The sequence below is a fragment of the Bombus flavifrons genome, chromosome 8 (assembly GCF_040668555.2).
Source record: "Bombus flavifrons isolate JBK064 chromosome 8, iyBomFlav1_principal, whole genome shotgun sequence".
Classification (NCBI taxonomy): Eukaryota; Metazoa; Arthropoda; class Insecta; order Hymenoptera; family Apidae; genus Bombus; species Bombus flavifrons.
In genome coordinates this window covers 2,302,031-2,324,168 of record NC_138449.1, presented here as the reverse complement: position 1 = coordinate 2,324,168, position 22,138 = coordinate 2,302,031, and the positions used below count along the sequence as shown (strand labels likewise).

The 22,138-nt window shown below is 36.5% G+C and overlaps 1 long non-coding RNA gene across 2 annotated transcripts in view; it reads right to left on the bottom strand.

The window, feature by feature from the left end:
- Nucleotides 1-10,902: 10,902 nt before the first annotated feature.
- LOC138182916 (uncharacterized) overlaps nucleotides 10,903-22,138 on the bottom strand; it is a 145,701-nt gene continuing 134,465 nt past the window's right edge. The window contains exon 5 of one of the 2 annotated variants that reach the window (XR_011173933.1): nucleotides 10,903-11,391. This is a non-coding gene — a long non-coding RNA (uncharacterized LOC138182916). The remainder of the gene's footprint in view (nucleotides 11,392-22,138) is intronic. The other variant, XR_011173932.1, reaches the window with a different exon arrangement.

Here is a 22,138-nt window from a genome sequence, read left to right as displayed (position 1 = left end):
CTGTTATGCAAACACAAATATATTTCTGGCTAAACAACGATATTTAAACGTATGCGTGTATATACGGTGTTGATAAATATGAGCTTGATAAATACTTTTTGAGAAACGATTCTGCAAACGTGACGATTAATACGCAAAAACGTGGTTTCAGATTTATTTTTCTAGTTATACGAGAAATAACTACATATATGTAATAAGAAAATTGTATTTATTTTCCGTAACAACCGTGAATATAGATAATTTAAAAGAAAAAAGATGCAGTAGTTTGAAAATTAAAGAGATGTAAGCATGTCGAGGAATAAATATCTTTAGTCGAAAAGAAGAAAATTCTTGCACTGATTCGAGACACCGTGAAGAAAGTCTACAGTATCGGGAAGCCTTTTATTCCTAATCGAAGGACGAAGCCGTGTGGAAGCCGTCGATCGCCGGAAATTGTCTTGGACCAGCGCACTTTCTGCGTTCCGGGGATCGATGGAGCGCTATCTACCCTCTGACGCGTCCAAAATCGACTTGCAACCGTGTCATCGACGATCGATGAACCCCCGACATTCGACAAAGTAAGACGCAGTACTTGAATTGTTTCGGTTACGGAACATTCGGTCGATTGATTAACCCAATTCCCAATGCCATACAAAACAATGTCCAGTCATTCTGCATGACTTTACATTTCGACACAACTTGTATCACAAGTATGACGACGCTTCTACGTTTCTTATTAGAACACGAAAAAGTAGATTTTCATAAAACATTATATTTTACAAATGTATTACAAATGTATTAGGTTGTCCGAAAAGTGTCTTTCTGTTACAGACACGTCTTTTACAACAACGCATCTTTGTACAAACATAAAACCTAATCTGTCGAACGTTGTGATCTTTATTCTGATAGAACAAAATGGATTATACGTAATTCGATAAAATAATACAAAACGGAAAATATTGTGCTTCCATTATTTCCTTATAAAACGAAAGAAACTTTTCGGACGACTTTGAGAACGACAAGAGTTGTAATGAAGACAAAGAGAAGAAACACGAATTAACAATTAATAAATTTTACTATTAGAATTATTATTCTATCAAATTTTGTATTCTTCTTTTGTAAAGCTTGTATTATGACGATTTTCACCGGAAAAATGACGGACCTTAGACTCTTTACTTTTACTTTTAATTATCACAGATACTCAAGTGTTTTTGACAAAACGAATGCTAACTTTTATTGAAATGGAAATATGGCTTTGTATACTATTTTATTTATAATATATCATTTTAATTAAAATCATCTATAACCGATTCTAGTGTTAAAATCAATTCAAGGCTAAGTATCTAAATAAAGTAACCTAAACCTAATCTATTTATTTCTACTCTATCTTAACACGTTGTTGACCGGCCACGAGGTAACTCGTGTTTTCATGACCAAACGTTGCCAACCAGCCACGAGAAAACTCGCGATGCGCTTTTTTTCGCATCAGCGTCGTTTTCTCAGCGCGCTATTGGTGATGATACAGAGCAATTGTTGGTCAACATACCTCAAGCTGCGTCTCTCGCTTACAAGGCCCGTCAAGTTGCGTCCTTCGTTGTAAACAAATTTCAACGATGACGGGACGTACCAATCAAGAACCTTTCAATGAATTACACGCTGATGTTTTATCTGATTGTCCGAGTGATTGTGAATCAAATTGCGGTGACTTGGAAAACGATACTGTATCAGAAGATAGCGAGTCTGATATTAGACCAGCAAATATCATTAAACCTACGTGTATATTACAATACAAGAAGCGCATGAAAGGAATAGATCGTGCAGATCAGTTTTTGGCCAACAGCAGTATTTTACGAAAAACTTTAAAGTGGTCGAAAAAATTAGCATTTTTTCTGATAAACTGCACCTTGTTCAATGCATATAAAACGTAGTGTACCTATCTGCCAAAAAATAAAACAAGATACAAACAATTTCTACTGGAAGTAGCTAGAGAATGAATAACTGTGGATTCCAAAGAACGCAGCATTGCACCTGACGCTTCTCGAATTTCTAAAACAGCTTCTTATAACGATGCACCCTTCAGGCTTTCCGGACAACTGAGAAACCACGTCTTAGAAAAAATAGTCACTGGCAGAATAACAAATCCGACTAGAGCGCGCAGAGTATGCCCTTCAAAAGGAAAACGCAGCGAAACTAAATATATTTGCAAAAGCTGTTGCGTACCATTACACGTAGGTGATTGTTACACTGTTTATCACAGGAAAAAGAAATATTAAACGTTGAGTAATAAATAAAATGTATTAAAGTTTATTTATATTGTTTTACTTATTACTACTAATTACTACTACTTACTTACTACTTATTATTTACTAATTGCACATGCAATTGCGAAATAATAGCCGGTGATAAATTGTCAGTAAAATTGCCGGTCAACAATGTGTTAAAATTATCTATGTATGATATATTTGGATAACCCGTTGCTAAGCTCGGCTCTAAGAAAATCTACGCTTACAAAATAACCTAATAATAGAAACAATCCATCATACTGTCCGAAAATACCATTGGAACTGAATGGAAAGCCTCGTAGACTGAAGATGGTTGCGACGAAACTTCTATACTCGATTGTACGTGTCCAACCGGGCATGATACTTTCGGAATACCAGTGAACCGCGACGTGACGACCCCTCGACCCCTCGGCGAAGTTGCTAAAAATTCGCCGCTTACAAGCAGCACAATATTCCCCGGATACTTGTTTCATACGGCGAATACCGAAGTGACCGTGCATGAGCGTCGAATTCCCGGTAGTCAACGAATATCGAGAAACGAGCCTCTGTTCGACGCAATGCTGGCTGCTCTTCTCCTGGCTGCCCGGTTTTCAGCCGCGCGAGCACTTCCAGACGCTCGTAAATTGGCGAAAGGGAGAAATAAAGTGAGACGAAGAGAAGAAGACGAATAAGAAGAGGGAAGCCTTCGGTCAACGAGAGAGAATCGAAGGATGGTCGAGAGGAGAGAAAGAGGCAACGAAGGGAAGCTGAAGAGCCAGAGGCGGCTGCGACCATCGATTTCTCGACCGGTGTTACGCTCCTTCGACTGGGAAAAACTTGCCGCTCGACGATCCGCTATGGCTGTACGCGGTGACGAGAAAAATGCTCCTTGGGGAATTTGTTATTAAGATACACACTGGGTGTGTTGGAAACTGAAGCAAGATTGCGAAGGTAGAAAATCATCGAAACATAAAAAGACGTTCTAATTATTTGGATTGAGACGACTGTAACTTGGCAGGTTTCTGGGTTTAAACAAACAATGGCTTTAAAATACCAATATACCAATATTTTTACCAAAAATATTCAATGCTGGAGGAATTATTTTAAGATATACACTGGAGGCGTTAAAAATGTTAGGATCAAAATGCAGAAATAAATATTCAACGAAACAAAAGGATTTTTATCCTTTGGAACGATGAATATAGCTCGTCGCGAGATTTTTCCACTGAAATACGTCATAGCTTTAAAAATATTTAAAAGAAACGTCTATAAATAGTCAACGAACGAGAAGTAGGTAAATTATATGTTAGGATATAATTGTCATTTTTCTGTATAATGTTATCGGAAGAAAACAAATTGTGAGTAGGATTTTTGGAAGTGTCAATCGACACAGTCAGCTACGAATCCATAAAATGGCCTTGCGGAATCTCAACACTGACCGATGGCACAACGGACAAAGCATAAATCACGGAAAGCGTTAACCTAGATTCCGTTCCTTGAAACCACGCATGCATATCAATATCACGAGTTTGCAAAATTTCATGGAAAAAGGGAAGGATGGATTCACGTAAATCTAACAATAAGAATGGATCGACTGTTTTGAGTACGATAGCACAATTTCTCTATCACTTCTACTTCACAATTGTTATAATATTTCGCACATAATATAAATGCGAATATTTACAAAAATATAACAAACCTGCTTTTCTTACGAAGAATATAAAATAGCAGGCTTAATTTTTTTAGAATTGAATTTTCAGGAAATTTTTGAAAGTTTTATCTATCGTTTACGATAGAAACAACACGTATCTTCTGATGTTTTATACAGAAGATATAACGCATTAAACTTCAAAACCAGTTTTATCGGAAACAAATATACTTAACATTTAATTAGTTAACAATCTGTGAAAGGTTTAAGAAATGAAATTTTGCATAACAGTAGAATTAAAATATTTTCTTAACCTCTATACCAGAAAGAGTGAACTTCAAGCTAATATTTTTATTCGAACGCATCGACCAACCCCTTGAAGAACGCGACGGAGGGTGGAAAGAAAAATGGAGGCCGCTGCGAGCGCGACTGGGCCATGGTGTAACAATAACATGGAAATAGATACAGGGGACGTCGTGTCTCATATATCTTGCTGAACACACGGCTACACAGAGAAAGGCCCTTTTTCTTCTCTGCTTGCGCCATCGCGCGAAAAGTTTATCGGTTATTGCCAAGCATAGTGACCCAGACACGACTATGAAACTTCCTCCAACCCTGCGCATATGGAAAAAAACTTTACCCCTTTCGTGATTGACTGTGCGCCACGTGCTGAGTGATTTACAGTAATTCAAGAAAGTATTTTCTCGCTTATCGAAACTTTTTACCAATTTGTATATCGTATTGTACCTGCTACACGGAACATTTAGAAATTTTTTTAGCGCTGAACGAAATGCGGTTATTGCGATTACATTATGACTATGTATAAAGTTTGAAACCGATCGGAAAATGCGTATAAAATGTAAAAAAGTGCGTAAAAAAGTAAATGTTTTTCGAAAAAACATTTCAATTGCGCGTAGTTCTTCGAAATTACGTATTTAATCAAATTAATTTCTATTGAAATATGTGTCATTTCGTGTGCTACACTAGATTAGCCGTGTAGTAGTGACACATATATGAACACCATATATGAAACCTCTGAAAGAACAACTGCTCTATCAAATTTGAAACGAATCGAATATCCAACACGATCCTTTCAGATATGTATGTATTTCGAATTTTGTACAAATTCTGCATCGACCAAACACAAAAGAGAAAACCGCACAGCATACCGACCACATACATTGCTCATGTCCACGATATTCCTCTATCCCTTAATTCTCACAATTCAGCAATCTTCGCCATTTTTCATTCGCAATTCCTTCTGCGATTCCTCTCACCCTTATTTCGACGAAAGACACAACTCGTTGACGAAAACAGATTCTACAAAATCGAGAAAGTATTAGATTGCCCCAATAGTGTCTTTCTTTTACAGACACGTTTTTAACAACGACGCATCTTTATACAAACATGAAAGCTAATCTGTGGAACGGTGTGATCTTTATCTTGATAGAACAAAATGGATCATTCGTAATTCGATAAAATAATATAAAATGGAAAATGTCGTGCATTCATAATTTGCTTATAAAACGAAAGATACTTTTCGGACGACCTAATATGTGCGTGCACAGCGTTTCGTAAAACAGATGAATGCAATTGTTCCGTTGGTAGCGTGGTAAAGAAGATGGTGAGACAAAAAGAATGCTGAGACTCGTGCAAATTTGTATCGACGAAGATCTTGTAAATCACATATTAAATAAATGTGAAACTATTTTGATATCAATTCCAAGTGTAATCTAAGTGTTGTTACACATTTATTTCGGCGATTAAGATCCACAATTCCCAACAGATATAAATTTTTATAAAATATAAAAGTATAAAATATTATCAATATGAAATTGGAAATATTATATTAATAATATAAATATTTATATTAATAAATATTAGATTGTCTGAAAAATGTCTTTCTTTTACAAATACGTCTTTTACAACGACGCATCTTTATACAAACATGAAAGCTAATCTGTGGAACGGTGTGATCTTTATCTTGATAGAACAAAATGGATCATTCGTAATTCGATAAAATAATATAAAACGGAAAATGTCGTGCATTCATAATTTGCTTATAAAATGAAAGATACTTTTTGGACGACCTAATATGTGCGTACACAGCGTCTCGTAAAACAGATGAATGCAATTGTTCCGTTGGTAGTGTGGTAAAGAAGATGGTGAGACAAAAAGAATGCTGAGACGCGTGCAAATTTCTATCGACGAAGATCTTGTAAATCACACATTAAATAAATGTGAAACTATTTTGATATCAATTCCAAGTGTAATCTAAGTGTTGTTACACATTTATTTCGGCGATTAAGATTCACAATTCTCAACAATTTCTACGTAATTCAAGACACGTTCCTAACGACCAAGTAGATAGTTTCATTTATAACAGTCGATAATTCATACGAATTAGCGGTTTTAGGATTGAAAAATTTCTAGAATAGAGTTACAATTGTTTCTAGAATGATTCATGCGTTAGGAAACTGTCTAGAAGATGTCTCGAACCTTCTCCGAATTATAAATTCGTATCTCCACTTTCACACTACTTTTTCAAATTCAAACTCATATAAGAGAAACACAGGAAAATTCTCGTTATTCATGAAAGCAAATAAACGAGATTCGTATTTTTTAACGATAGAATAAAATTGGATAGGTTCATCAAATTAAATATAAAATAACATACATCAATCTAATATGAGAAAATGGTAATATTCGGTGTTTCGGAAAATCAAAAAAAAGAAGATGGTAACTTTTAATTTTGATACGCCGCAAAATTGCCAGAAGATAAATTACACGGGCGTGAATAACGAAGTCCTGGTATCCAGAGGCACGAGAGAGCGGATGATTTTATATCTTCGCTAAAATTTTACACGTTTGTTATGCGTGGGTACAATGTTCATTCGACAAAGAGAGAAATGATTTATTTACCGATCGACGCATATGATAAACCCCATCGTCGGTTATTTGCATAATGATTTATATTTTATTTGTTAACTTTGATCGTTTAATCAAGACCGCGCGTATTTACCGATCCTGTGTTCTTTATCAACCCATACACACTCCATTTCCACCGGTGTCCATAAATTTCTAAATATTTTTCATTAAAATTATCATGAATCTTTCCTCTCTGTTGTTTCCGCGCGTTTCCATCGTTACGATTTGCACAATTCATCGACGTGATACAAAAACCACCCACCTGTATTTTCCTGTTCCGAAAACGAAAACGAAGAAGCCACGTACCTTGTAACTGACACGCAGATCAAACTACGATCAACGACGAACAACAATTTTGGTAACGCGAGTTCTCCATAAAAGTCGATCTCCATCCGAAAAACGCCTCCAGGAAGCGTGGATAGTTTTTTTTTCTCGTTTTATATTTCCAACAACGGAACCATGTTCCATTGGAAAAAGCCTGCCACTGCGAAAAAATGTTTCTAATAATTGCTGGAAAAATCCGCAGGCCGACCGATCAATCAATAACGGAGAACGATATTGTTTTGCGACGCTATCGATGCACATGCTAGTCGGATACTCGTCTGACAGCAGGTGACGGTGACAGGTGTCAATTTCGAGGTGACTGCTGTCAAGGAACGTTACCTTCTGTCATCGACGTTAAATTATGACCGTTTTCCCAACGCGAATCTTGCCGCCAGTTTAAATGCTGTTCCCACTTGTTTGAAGTATTCTCTTCAATGGATACAAAACATGGTAGAGAAACAGACCACGGGAAACATGTCGCGTCTGTTGACACGATATCATTTTTCCATGGATCACAGATCATGTAGGAAAATGAGAATCTTTGTTTAACTTAGTCCTTTGGCCAGCAAGGAACATGTTTATTTGTCTAAAAACTTCAAGATGGATTGAGCTGTACGAAATCAAGGATATTAAAGACTTTAAAGATGTAATGTGCATATATATCGAATTATCGACCTCTGTACAGCACAGAACGCTCTGTCACGACCATTACGAAAACATAACGATTCTAAACTTTTGATCGACCTTTGATCCAGCATTTATGGCATTTATAGTGCGAAATCAAGATTGATTTTATTTTCATTTACATTTTTTTTAATCCTTGAATATTACCACAACGAATACAATCTACGACGACTTTCTGATCTTCATCAACGCTTCAGCCATGACATAGCAACAAAATCCTGTTGCACATAACAACAAGTCCGAATAAAACGTTTCTCTACCGACCAACATCTTCCTGAAACAAAAGAACAATTCCTCAAGATCTAGCACTCGAAACCCTGCGGTACAACTCGCAACATTTTAACGTCCTCCATCCTGAATTTATGAAAACTAAGCCGAATCTAAGGAAACCGCGCTTAAACGCAAGAAGAAGACTTCTCGTTATCCATGGGTAACGAGTCATGTCTCGTATCGATGCCAGACAGCCTGCCCCTCTACAGAGGCATCGGCTCTGGTTCGATCAATTTCCACGCGGAGCGCAAAGAATTGCGCTTCCGCCGTCGAAGCCGCTGTCACCGGTCTCTGCTATCCTCCCGCTCCCCCTTTGCCGCATCTGCGTCAATTACAGACGAACTTGGTCGGTTCTCCACAGAGAAGCAAGAGAGGAGAACAGTGAGAGCGAGAAACAGAGACGGACAACATACAAACGAGAGTGATAGAGAGAGAGAGAGAGAGAGAGAGAAGCAAATAGAGGAAGGAGGGTGGTTGGAAGAGGAAAGAGGAGCGGTTCGCTCGGATATACGTGGCAACGAGGACCTCGGATCTTGATGGTTGCGCGTAGCAGAGGCAACGGTTACGAGATGCGTTGGTGTGCGGCTCCGGAGAGAGGAGAGACCGGGCCAGCAAGAACGGCCAGAGGGACAGGGACGGATGAACGAGGCGGAGAGGCGGAGGGTGACGGAGATGGAACGAAGGGTGGCGGTGAACGCTGGCGAACGTGCCAACGGGAGGAGGAAGGGGGTGCAGAAAAAGGGAGGAAAAAAGAGACAGGTACGCGTAGAAGGAGAAATATACAGGCAACGCTCGGAGAGCACGGCGACCGGAGAGAGAATTCAGGGAGAGAAAAAGAGAGAACGAGAGATGTGGTCGCAGGAGGCGGTGGAAGTGGAGGAGGAGTAGCAATCAATACAGAGCCACCAGAGCAAAACCATCCCTCGACTTCTATCTGCCTCTCTCTTGCGCTCGGTTCCTATCGCGGTCTCGCTATCTTTCTTCTTTAACCTCCACCATTCCTCTATCTCCGTTTCTCTCGCTCTCTCTACCCCTAACAGCCACGAATACGACGGTTATATGGATGCTATAGGGCATAGAGCGTCGCTAACAGGGACTTTCGTACGCTTCCACTCGGCTGTGTTGGCCCGGTCTCTTCTCTCTCTTCTCTGTGTATCTCTCGCGTTGTACACACCCGCGCGATCCGGTTCCGTCGAGAGCAACCGCGTCTGCCGCTGCTTCTGTTAGCTGCCACACGGCTCTCTGTGTGCGCATCGACTCTCTCTCCTCTCTGTGTGTTGCTCGGGTTACCTGCGATTATGAGCGATCGTGCGTGCGCCAGTGGACCGGCCGGAGCTCGGAACGCGCGCCCGAGCTACGCGGCTCCGATTTGGCTTGCAAAGAGGTGGTTTGGGTGTTTCGATGAACCAGAGCGCAGGATACCAGCGAAATAATTGGATTTCTCTTCTTTCTTTCGTTATGTCTTTAAAGAACCATTTGAAAGAACCGTTTCCGTAAATTTCACCTTTAACTACTAATGCAGCACGATCAAATGCTTGAAAAATTATGAACATGGATATAGTTTTTTGTCTTTGCGAATTTACAACATAATTTCTAAGGTTTTCCAACGATAAATATCCGCATAGGGTAGGTTATTTATTAAAATCGTCTTAACAAATTCCATCGTGCTATTAAAAAGGAACATATGGTTTCACTTAAAAAATTAATTTCACTTTGAAATTTTCCCGCCACCGCTAGATCTACAGAAAACAATTTCCACCATTTAGTTTCCTCCATCGAGCGACTTTTGTAGAAATATTTTTTTGGTAGATTCAGTTCCTCACGAGCTATTCTTTGTTACTAGCTTGTGCGTCTCGCGTTAAATTGGTCGTAAACAAATCATTAAGTAGAGGGTTAATATAAAGAAATGATAAAGAAAGAGGACAAAGAAGACATTTCTTAGCAAATGGAGTTATAACTGGAGACAGGTCGTCGTTGTCATGAACAATACTGCGCGTTCTTGAACCGATAATAATTACACCGCGTGGTTCAATGCTATGCGCATAATTCAAGGGCGAAGAGAAAGGTTGCTTAGTTGGACGTTCACGATCCCCGTGAACTTGGATTCGCAAGATCATGGACCTTGACTCTGTCGACTCACTAAACCTTCCATAATGAAACTAGCGTGAAACGCTTCGATCACTGCGTAAATTACATTTCCTTCGATCAACGAGTATAAATGCGAACAGAAGTCCAGACGAACAGTCACGGGAAGATGAGGATTTGTTAGAAATACAGACGCCTGACATTTTAAACCAAATTTCAAACGTTACAGGTTACTAGTGTAGTATCGGAATACTTAGGCTGTAGATGTCATTGCTGGGTACGGCCGCTTTTCTTCTCATTTATTGTATCGTGGAAGAAAAATTGGACTCCGGTCGTCGGGATTCGAACCCGAGTTCCGAACGTTCGCAACCTAAGGCGCTAACCATTGCGCTGACGTCCTCCGACACTAATTAGTGTCGAGTGATGGTATTTGTTATCGAGTGCCGCCACAGGCCTTTTTTCCACGATACTACACTAGATACGCTTGAATCATGGTCGGTTTTAATCTTGACGCTGAATAATTAATAAACTACGATTATTTATGGGTATTTAAAGATACAAAAGTGTATAGAATGTATAGAATAATATGTAAAATATCTACCTAAACACATGAAACAAACGTCTATTTAGGTTCTATTGCTTCGCTTGTGATTAGATACGGAAATAGATAGCTTTTCATGTTCGATGTTGCATGTACGCGATGTAGTGCTTTAACAGGTTGTTAATTAATTAATTAAACGCATTTATTGTTGGCAAAACCGGTTCTAAGCTTAGCGTTTTATTTACAGAAACATAAGAAGAAATGTGTTTGCATGGCTAGTAATTGACAAAATGGGATAGAAATCCACGGTCTGTTAATCTGTTCCTTTTCTTAATTTACGTTTCAGCATTGATTACAAAGATTATTCGTTCGTAATTAATTTCTTCGACTGTTCTTAACACGTTGCAATTTAAACGGAAGGAAAAGAATTTTCAATTTGCAACTTTGCTTACATTATTTATGTTACTACTATATAGATCATTGTGAATGCTGAGAATAGAAAATAAAATTTAATTTCCCGTGTATTAAAGTCAAATCACGCTGTGAACAAATATGGAGCGACGATCGATTATGGAAGGTAAAGAAAAGCGCGTTAAAATGTTGAAATACTCACAATTAATTACGGGGCCTCAACTCATAGTAAAAGCTGGCTCCACGAGGCTCCATCACATCTGAAACAGAGAAATACGAGGTGCCATTAATATTTCGCTGTCGAACGATTCTCCGCAGTTCCTATATCACCGTCTCGACCAATTAGAATGCAAACACACGGCCATTAGGAAATCTCCGTCACATTTGCATGTTAACCGAAGAGTTTTCTACTCGTTCATTACGCGCCACCGTTTCGCCCTTTATCTTTCGTTTGGTCATTTTTTATTCTCGGTTCGACACGAGACAGTTCTCATAGTTTTAACATATCACATTCCCTAATAGCCAACGATACGTTCATTGAAAGCCTTGAACATTTTTGTATTTTATTTATAACGAATCGATCGAATTCAGACGTAACTATAGATGCAAATGGTGGTGGCATTTAACAAAATACACGCAATATGAAAATCATAAAATACTGTAAGCAATACGATGCGAAATCAGAGTTCAATTTCAGTTATGTTGAAAATACATTCCATTTTTATTAGATGGAAACAATAATCTAATATTATAAGGAATTAAATTTCAGTTTCTGTTATCTTTGGATTTAATTATTAAAGTTGCCAAAAATTATATTTTTTTTTTTTTTGGCATCTATAATCCTTGAGCTAACAGTTGCACGATAACGCGAAACTTTTGTAAATTTTCAGAGAATATGAAAAAATTAAGGATTCAGAATTTCGCAAAAATTGCACACTGTGACAACTCTATTCTTCGAATTCGAGCATATCACAAGAATCAATTTTCCATATCAATGAATGAAAACAGCCGCTCTGCTTACGTGGAACAAAGTACAATAGTATGCACGCGATTATCGCCATTCATATTCACGGAGCATCCATTTCGCGAGGGATTACAGCCAGCTACTCCTGATAAATATTTATACGTACACGGTGAACGGTGCACCATATGCAACCGAGGGTAAATGTTTAATTTCGCCGTGTTTCAGAAGTTCCTGGTGCAAACAGACCAAGTTTCCGTACGAGGGAGCAACTTTGACTGATATCGAAACGATATCGGGCAAATTCGACTATACCGAGATACTTGCAACATACTGTTACGTGTAAGAGGAAAATTAAAGCAAGGACGAATATTTTAATAACTAATATTTCGATCATTTCACTTTGAAATGGAATGCTACGAATATATATATATATATATATTCCAGTCCATGAATTAAAAATTCTTTTTACTATTCTACTACAATGCAAATGTACTGTAATTTTTAAAAAGCATAGAATATCCATGAAATAAATTTATTCCATTCCTTAATCTTATCTCAACTCTTTCGTAAAGATTAAGGGTTGATAAAAAAAAAATAACTCCTGTCGAAATTGATGATTTTTTATGTATTATGTATTTTTTATCTATTATGTATAAAACAATTCGTTACTTATATATATATATATATATATATATATATATATGTAAATCAAAGTTTGTATGTTCTGTAAAGAGTTCCACAGCAAATTTACTATGAATATTCTTCAACACTAGAAAAAATTCTACCGGGATCCTCAATTACAACCAAATGCGTTAAATTTAAGCCTGAGCAAATTTTTCTGTAGTGGTTCGATAGGTGATTTTCAATAATTTGAAGACAGAACATGTGAAGAATCAATTTTCCTCGCACGATGGTGCACGTGTATCCTGGATAATTTCAAAATATAACGTAAAAGTATCACTTTAAAAAAAAGCGGGAAGTAAATTAAAGCGAAATTTGAACAAGCGAGGACTTGAAAAAAATTATGAATATTTAAAAAAATAATATTGTGAGGGTTTAGACCCTTGAAAGAAGGTTTAATGCCCAAGGTTCAAATTATTCAGTCCCTCAAAAGCACGAGAAACGCCGGGCACACGCAGCTAATTTGAACTTTCGCTTAAATTACCAACGACCCGGTTTGTCTATGGACAGCTAATTGCGATATAATTACAGATAATACTCGCAGCAATTTATGATGTAATAAATGCTGTAGTGAAAAAAAAAAAATAAAATCTGTCAATTCAAAACTACAATATTTTTCCTACTGCAGAAAACAGGCAAAATTTGACAGGATGCATTTTTCTCATAAATCTAGCAATTTTTTGCTTTAAAAAATTTATCAATATTACCGGCAAAATGACACAAAAAGTTACTCACATTTTACTGTCCATTCTTTAAACATGTACCGATCGTTAATAACTATGTGAAACTAACTACGGAGGTGGATAGGGGGTGGAAAATCCAGGATTCTGTCGTCGTCGCGTGTCGGTCAAATTGCTTGTCTCTCATTCTTCCGATCGTCGACGAACGAAAGTAATACCACAAACGAGTAAATTGATTTCGAAGTGGAAACGCGAACGAAGGTAATATTTGTGGAGGGTCAGTCAGGTTGGTCGTCGCGCTACAAATGAGAGAACGCCACGAAACGTCTGTATATCGGCGTTCGTTAATACGAAATCAATATTACTAGCCGCGTGCGTGTCGTCTCCGTTTTCGACGGCCACACAGATTTTTCATTGACGATTCTCGACGATTCGAAACGATAAGGGCACCGTAACATCGACTGTTTTTTATCGTGCCAACGAAATACTTTCGTGGCCTCGATCTGTCTTTCTCTCCTCGAGAAATTCGTTTGCTTCTCTAAAAGTCTACTTCGTATATCACTGATTGTCCAACCAAGTCATAAATCATTGCCTTCTTTCATTTACGGATGTCAGAGGAATTTTTTCCACGTGAGTTTCATTCCATTTCACGATGAAACTGGTCATACGGAAAGTCACGACCGACTTAATGCCATTTTTTATGACAAAGAAAGAGTTTAGTATATTATTTTAATATACGTGACACGCGAAAGTATTTATCTATTTAGTATATCGACACTTGTAGAGATAGATAAACATAAGACACAGTACCTGTGATTATCATGATCGCATTGACAATGTTCGAAACAAATTAGGAAATGTAACTGCAACACATATGTACTTCATAGAGGTCAAAATACAGTCAAATATCCATTATATTAAGAAACTTGAAAATACTAGTAGAATTACTATTAACACAAATTATGTGCTTAACACTGAGTGCCACGCCGAAATCACATGTTTCGCTCAGCACGCCACGAGAATATTTTTATTATTCAAAGCATATAATGACAAAATAATAATAAATTGACGATGCAAAATAACATTCTTCCCCAATGGACCGTTTATCTTATTGGTGGACACGGCTGACCACCGTGGCGCCTTGCTAACAGTTGATAGCGACATATTGTAACAAGGCTTCGTTAGTTTCAACAAACCATTCGCATTCGTTCTTTCGTCGTAAGCAAAACGTCCAGAATATATTGTCGAAACGTGTACAAGATATTAGTAAACAGTATTTGCTCATTTTATATATAATAGTAAGATGGAGAGACAAGCGTGACATTGTTATGATTTCGACGAAACATTCGGCTGAAATGGTAGAAATCCGCAAAAAAATTATGTTTGTGATAAACGAATGGTAGTGGTAGATCACAACAGAGGAAAATGTGCTGTAGATTCATCAGATCAAATGATAGCATATTCTACACCACATGGAAGAACCCTCAAGTGGAATATAAAATTAGCTTTAGAGTTATTGTTAAATACATCAATTTCAAACGCGATGATACTCTATAAACAGGCAACAAAAACAAAAATCAAGGTATCAGCGTTTAGAATGGCATTCGTAATGCACCTTACACAGTGCCATTCATCACAGCCGCCAAATATACTAATTCGACAAAGATTGCTGCACGAAATGCAGAAGAAAGAAGGGCAAGCGTACCTGGCACGAAAATTTTGCAGAGAGTGCTATAAAAAAATGTTAAACAGTTAGGATCAAAAATTGCTAAGAATCGGACCAAAAAGGTGACCACCTATCGTCCAGATTGTATCGATGAACCACATTTATGTTTAAAGTGTTTTGACACAGTGCACCGTTAGATGCAAGATTTGTTCTCATTTTTTTTATTGATGTTCTAATAAAAATGTTTAATTGTTCAATGGGGCACTTTTTATTTCAAAGTATTTTCTATTAATCGGTTATATATAACCAAAACGTCCAGAACATATTGTTGAAACGTGTACAAGATATTAGTAAACAGTATTTGCCCATTCTATATATAATAGTAAGGTATGTTCACGCTTCTAATTTCAATTATATAAAGCAGCATTTACGATTATTTTTTAAGGTGTGTTTATAATAATATTTGTAGATTATCTTGAAAGATATGGATGCAAACACAGTGCACCGTTAGATGCAAGATTTGTTCTCATTTTTTTTTTATTGATGTTGTAATAAAAATGTTTAATTGTTTAATGGGACACTTTTTATTTAAAAGTATCTTCTATTTATCGGTTGTATTCAAAATGCCCCAACTGTCAATTTTCGTTCAATTTTTACGATTGTAATTAGTTCAAGCGCTCCGGTCACCAATGACCACCGTGGCGTCACAGGAAAAACCGTGGCAGTCAATTCACATTACATTCGTTCGTTCAAAATAAAATTGCTTTTAAATTTTACCACTCTAATCGTAATAATCATTTCTTATTACAATACCAATGATATTAGGTTGTCCGAAAAGTTTCTTTCGTTTTATGAGGAAATAATAGACGCACAACGTCTTTCGTTTTATATTATTTTGTACGATCCATTTTGTTCTGTTTATCTCAACACAGCGACATTTCACACACTTGGTTTCACGTTTGTATGAAGTTGCACTGTTGCAAAAAACACGTTTGCAAAAGAAAGACACTTTTCGGTCAATCTAATATTTTTAAAAATGTCACATAGATATACCCACAAAAATGTTTTATGATAAGATATTATACTCTCGTACTAGAAATACTTTCGTAAGTCAGTATATGTACCTCGAGTAAGAGCAAGAAAGTTCAACAATGATCAACAAGGTGATAATTACATTTTAATTCATAGCAATATCGCATCGAAATGATATTAGAGGTATAGAAAAGAAGATGTTAAAAAGAACGAGGAAGATGAAAATTGAATAGCTCAGCCGGATAAATAGCTAGCTTATAAATAGCCAGGTTCTGGCACATTACGCACCGGCGAATAGCTAATAAATACGTGGAAAATTTAGTGGCCAACGATTTACATCGTACGCGCGCTAAATAGAATTCCCTGTCGTTATAATTTCTTTCCACTCCGATATTACGCTTCCTCTCTTGTAACCTACCGATCGATCGTTATTCTGAACAAAATAGCGATACGATTTACCGTTACGAGTGATTCTCCAACAGTTTATACTCGACAAATAAATCTTGTAAAATATATACAGAAAGAAAGCTGATCGATAATTTAGTTAATACAGCGGTTTTGCAATTCGTTTTTGGACCGATTGGACCATAGATTTTTGTGTATTTATCGTAAATTTAAACGGAGAAAAATACGCATAACATGAAGAAATATCATAAAACATCGTAAAATAAAAAATACAATAAAACATCGTAATATTCAGTAGGTGAAACAAATCTCGACAAGGGTTTCTCATTTCTTTATTTGTCTTGATAAAAATATGAATTTGCAGAAACATCCACAATCTAATCAAGATAGCCGAATTTTATTATATAGAGAACTAATGAAATTTCAAAGTTTTTCCCATGAAACGTAAAATATGAATAAAAGCTTTCTTATAAGCGTTCTGTGTCATTATGCCGCTGATAAAATTTCAAAATATTTTTCTATAAAACAGAAAAAAATATTGATAAAAGTTCTGCGTGAATTTACCGTATAGAAATAAACACTGTAACAAACAAGTAACGCAATCGTGCCGAATGGTTGATTCGGTTTCGGTAACCACGGGTCTGGATATAATCCAAATTTTCTCGCATTAACCAAATTACCAAACGACGCTGGAGAGATCGGGACGCGATGTAGCGTCACGTAACGGTATTACGCGAACGGGCTTTAATTTCTCGCACGACGCCACAACCGGCAAGAAATCCTGTGGAATTTCACGAACACGCGTCCGATATTCGCACTCTCGAAAACCTTCATCGATGATCACGCTGCATTTCGATTAGACGCTGCTAATGGAATGAAATTTTCCTCGCTACACGAAGGTAAAAGGGTAACACTGAATGCAAAAGTTAATACGTTTCAATTTAAAATGTGCAAAATTTGAATTTGAGAATTTTTATCTTGGAAAAATTAAATCTGAAAATTACAATTCATTGCAATTATAATTATTATAAATCTGACGTTAAGAATAGAGTAGAGACGATGATCGCATAAAATTTCTTCTATTTATTTTCAATATGATAGAAAAGTATATACAGAGAAGCTTGTTTTTTATTTTCAGCCAAATTAGGACCTTTGTGCTATTATCGATGGCTTTCGTCGAGAGATAAGAGCATCTTTCTTTAATTAATAAATTAACGACGCCTGATAATCGATCGAGATTGCTCGGACGTGTCAAAATTGTTGTAACGTTAGTGGATTGTTCTTTACGGCTGAACTCGCTCAAAGGAGAACCAATTAATTAAACAAACACATCTTTTTCTTGGTCTCGATAGGATTGAACTCGTGACCGTCGGGACCTCGTCGCGGCACGCCGCGCCGTTTCAATTAACGCAAATGAGTTAGTTTCGTGATTTGATTAGTCGAGTAGCCGAGTTCGCGCGTTTCTTTCAGATACACAAACTCGAACTCGAAACTCGACCGGCAAGACGTTCTTCTAACTGCGAGTGTTCCATTTCTGATTCGCACGTGTTGCCTTTTCTATGGATCGCTAGTATTAAAGTAAATGACCTTTTCGATTCTTATCGTTTATAACGTTTTGGATTCGTAGAAATTTCCTCATCTTTTTTGAAAGTTAATATTATTGGAAAAAACATCCGAGACTGAAAGTTTCAATTTCTTAATTTTGGATTTTTAATTTTTCGGCTTTTCTCAAACAATGATAACAATGTTCTTTAAACATTTTTTTAATATCACTTGAATATTGCTTGCTTATATTTTGAAAAGGTTTGAATCCAACAGATTTTCATTTAAAGGCAAAGTACATTATGTTAGAATTCTTTTGTTTAACCATAAAGTGAGATTAAAATATGAAAATCAAGAGAAAACTGAAACTGAAAGAGAAACTGAGTTTAAATTTCTTAATTTTGGATTTTTAATTTTTCGGCTTTTCTCCAACAATGATAACAATGTTCTTTAAACATTTTTTTAATATTACTTGAATATTGCTTGCCTATATTTTGAAAAGGTTTGAATCCAACAGATTTTCATTTAAAGGCAAAGTACATTATGTTAGAATTCTTTTGTTTAACCATAAAGTGAGATTAAAATAAGAAAATCAAGAGAAATCTAACTTGTCATATTTTACTTCTATGGTTTTCAATTATAAAAATAGAATTTTCACGCAATTAGAGAAAAAGGTTGCGTGATAATATTTATCAAAAGATGGAAACACAAGTCGGCGGAAGGAAGATTAATTATTATTAATATTAGTTATCTGGTCTATTCGTGTGTTAGCGGTAATTCGAGGCGTTTGTTACTGTTAGAGGCGTATGCATTATTCATACGATATGCAAATCGGAATCGGCGGCGAGGTTGCGCCGTATGAACGCGTTACGTGAAAAATACGATAATGCGTGGCCCGAGATATACGCGCGTCGCTGAGAATGAACGAAAGTAGTTTGTTCCAGAGGCGCGATTTGCGCGTTTATGCAATTAGTCTTCGAAATGGTTGCCCCGTTAATCTTTATCCGTTTTCCCTCTTTCCTTTTATTCTAACCTACTCTGTCCCTCCTCTCTCTTCCTCTCTTCTCTCTCCCTCTCTTCCTCTCTTTCTCTCCCTTTCTCATGCTTTCGTTCTACATTGCCACGAATGGCAAATTTGGGAATTCGAACTAAAACGCGTGGTTAATTGTCGCAGGGAAAAATTATTCCCGTTTCGCGGTGCGTTATTGTTTCGCGAATATAAAATCGGAGAAATAAAATCGAGGAAATGTTATAACGATATTTATATAACGCGCCGTTAAAAAGCCATCCGGGTACGATTTTGCGTAAAAAATATCGGTCATAGTTCTCTGTCGCAAACACTTGTTTATATTCTCTTTCATTCTATATTTTAACCCCTTAACCTACAAGATGATCGGACCAAACGTAAGTATTACGGGCATTCTCGAACGTAAATCGTAAGTTAAATGGTTAAGTAGGAAAATTCATAAGAAATAACATTGGGCTTTGTGATTCACAGCAACGAAATCCGACATAATTCTCTTCCTATTTTCGTATATCTTTGCCATTGATATGTAGCGACACAGGAGTCAAAGTACGAAACGAATCGAGAGCGATTCATGTTGTTATTTTGCCTCGGAGTATCAAGATCGTTAAGATACACGTAATTTAAGAATAAATAAACTCCGGGCTAAACATTGTCGCCGCTACGTGCAACCGTCGAACGAAGACGAATTGGAATTTTCCGACTCTCCTCGACCAGTATAAACAATGCAATCGGATGCAATCGAAAAGAGTTACAGTCAGTTGTCGATCAGTTATCACTCAGTTATCAACGAATTATCAGCGATCTAATTAACGAGTCATTATTTTACGACTTATACACAGTACGAGCGTCTCAGCGAACATAGCCTGTATATTAATTTATTATTTTTAAATATATTCCACGGTTTCAACAACGAGCAACCTCGTCATTAAACCTCACCGACCAACATCCTCTATACAAGTCCTCTGCAGATATTTAGGTTGTCCAAAAAGTGTCTTTCTTTTACAGGCACGTCTTTTACAACGATCTTTATACAAACATGAAACCTAATCTATCGAACGTTGTGATTTTTATTTTGATAGAACAAAATGGATCATTCGTAATTCGATAAAATAATATAAAACGGGAAATGTCGTACATCCATTATTTTTATATTAATAATATAAATATTTATATTAACAAATATTAGGTTGTCTAAAAAATGTCTTTCTCTTACAGACACGTCTTTTACAACGACATATATCTTTATACGAACATGAAACCTAATCCGTCGAACATTGTAATCTTTATTTTGATAGAACAAAATGGATCATACGTAAAATTTTTTTTATTCTTTTTTATTTATTTATTTAGTCCATGTCTTTCGGCTTTGGACGACTTCCGATTTACATCTCTTATAATGCGTTACAACTCGTATATTTCTCTTACTCTAGCACTTCTATTATCATACGTAAAAATAAAATAATATAAAACGGAAAATATCGTACTTTCATCATTTCCTTATAAAACGAAAGAAACTTTTCGGACGACCTAACATTTCACAATTTCAATAAATATTATCCCATTTACTTTAAATCTTATATTATATTCTCCATACTAGTGTCTCATAGTAATTACAATATTATTTTGACAACTTAAGTCTAACATGCACATAAATGTTTATTGTTCAATGTAGATGAGACATTTTGTATGTATAACACTGATATACCTATAATATATGTAAATCTTTTCCCTCGAAAGGGGATAAAATTTTATTCTATTAAATTTTGAAAGTTAACACACAGAGTCTAAATGACCGACTAACATCGTTTCATGCATATGTCAATAAGCATACTCGTGCCAGTTGATGGATGGATTAAAATAATGTTGCTTCCACGTAACAGTTGCGAACAACGCTTCAAGTAATTAGAGGTTTACCTGCTCTCGTAACTTTATCGCTCGGAAGGAAGGGTATTCAATGTTACCCAACTTCAATGTATACAGGGTGTACTCTGTTAACCCAGCCACGTGCCATTCAACAATCGATACCTATGATACGTGCAAAATTCCAAAATATTTTCACTTTCATTTAACGTCGCACTATTTTCTCACCAAAATTCTTCAAACGTACCTTATGTAAATCGTGCGAGTAAGTTTATATTTTTGTGATCAAAATTACACAAAGAAATAAAAGCTCGTAACAAATAATTTTTTTTATTGTGGATATCGTTTTATATCCTCGCACACTTGCCTGGTTGAAAATTATAGTGATATAAAATCAATTCACTATTATATTTCAAAATAACACATGATACACGTATATTTCACAATAATAACGTTCTCCATTCAATATTACAGAAAATTCATTGTTTTTCTTCGAGTCATTAAACAACGATAAAACGAAAGATCTGAACTAAACGTAGAACCGAAGATCTACGAGACTTCAGTTACGTCATTATTTTTAACCTTTCAGCCCACCATTTCAATTTTCCACAAACGTCTATGTAAGCAAAACCTATGTAAATAGTAATCATAGTCTAAAATCAAGAAATCTTTTTAACAAAATGAAGTTGATCACTTTGATTTTTAAATAGTTCAAATGTCAAATTCAATTTCGTCTAATTACCTAAAAAATAGCTCTTCCATTAACGAACGAACAAAAATAATAAATTTTAATTGAAAAGCTTCCAGCAAGAAGGAGATAGAAAAGAGGAAAAACAGGAGGTGTAAGGGGTAACAAAAAATAAGGAAAAAATGGGAGAACGTCAGCAGAGCACTGTAGAGAAAATACAAATGTGAAAGGGTGAAGGGGGCGGTTCAACGTTTCCGAGGATCGTAATATGTGTATATCGCGCATCATGAGTGCAACAAGAGACAGAGGCTGAGTCATCAATATAACTTTACGCACGTACGTGCCGCGCACCAACGTCACCACTACAATTCCATTCATAAACATAAAGGCCGACTTACGCACACCGATGCGCACGTGTGCCTATTAAAGAACCGTATGCAAATGAGCACACGTGCGCGGGCG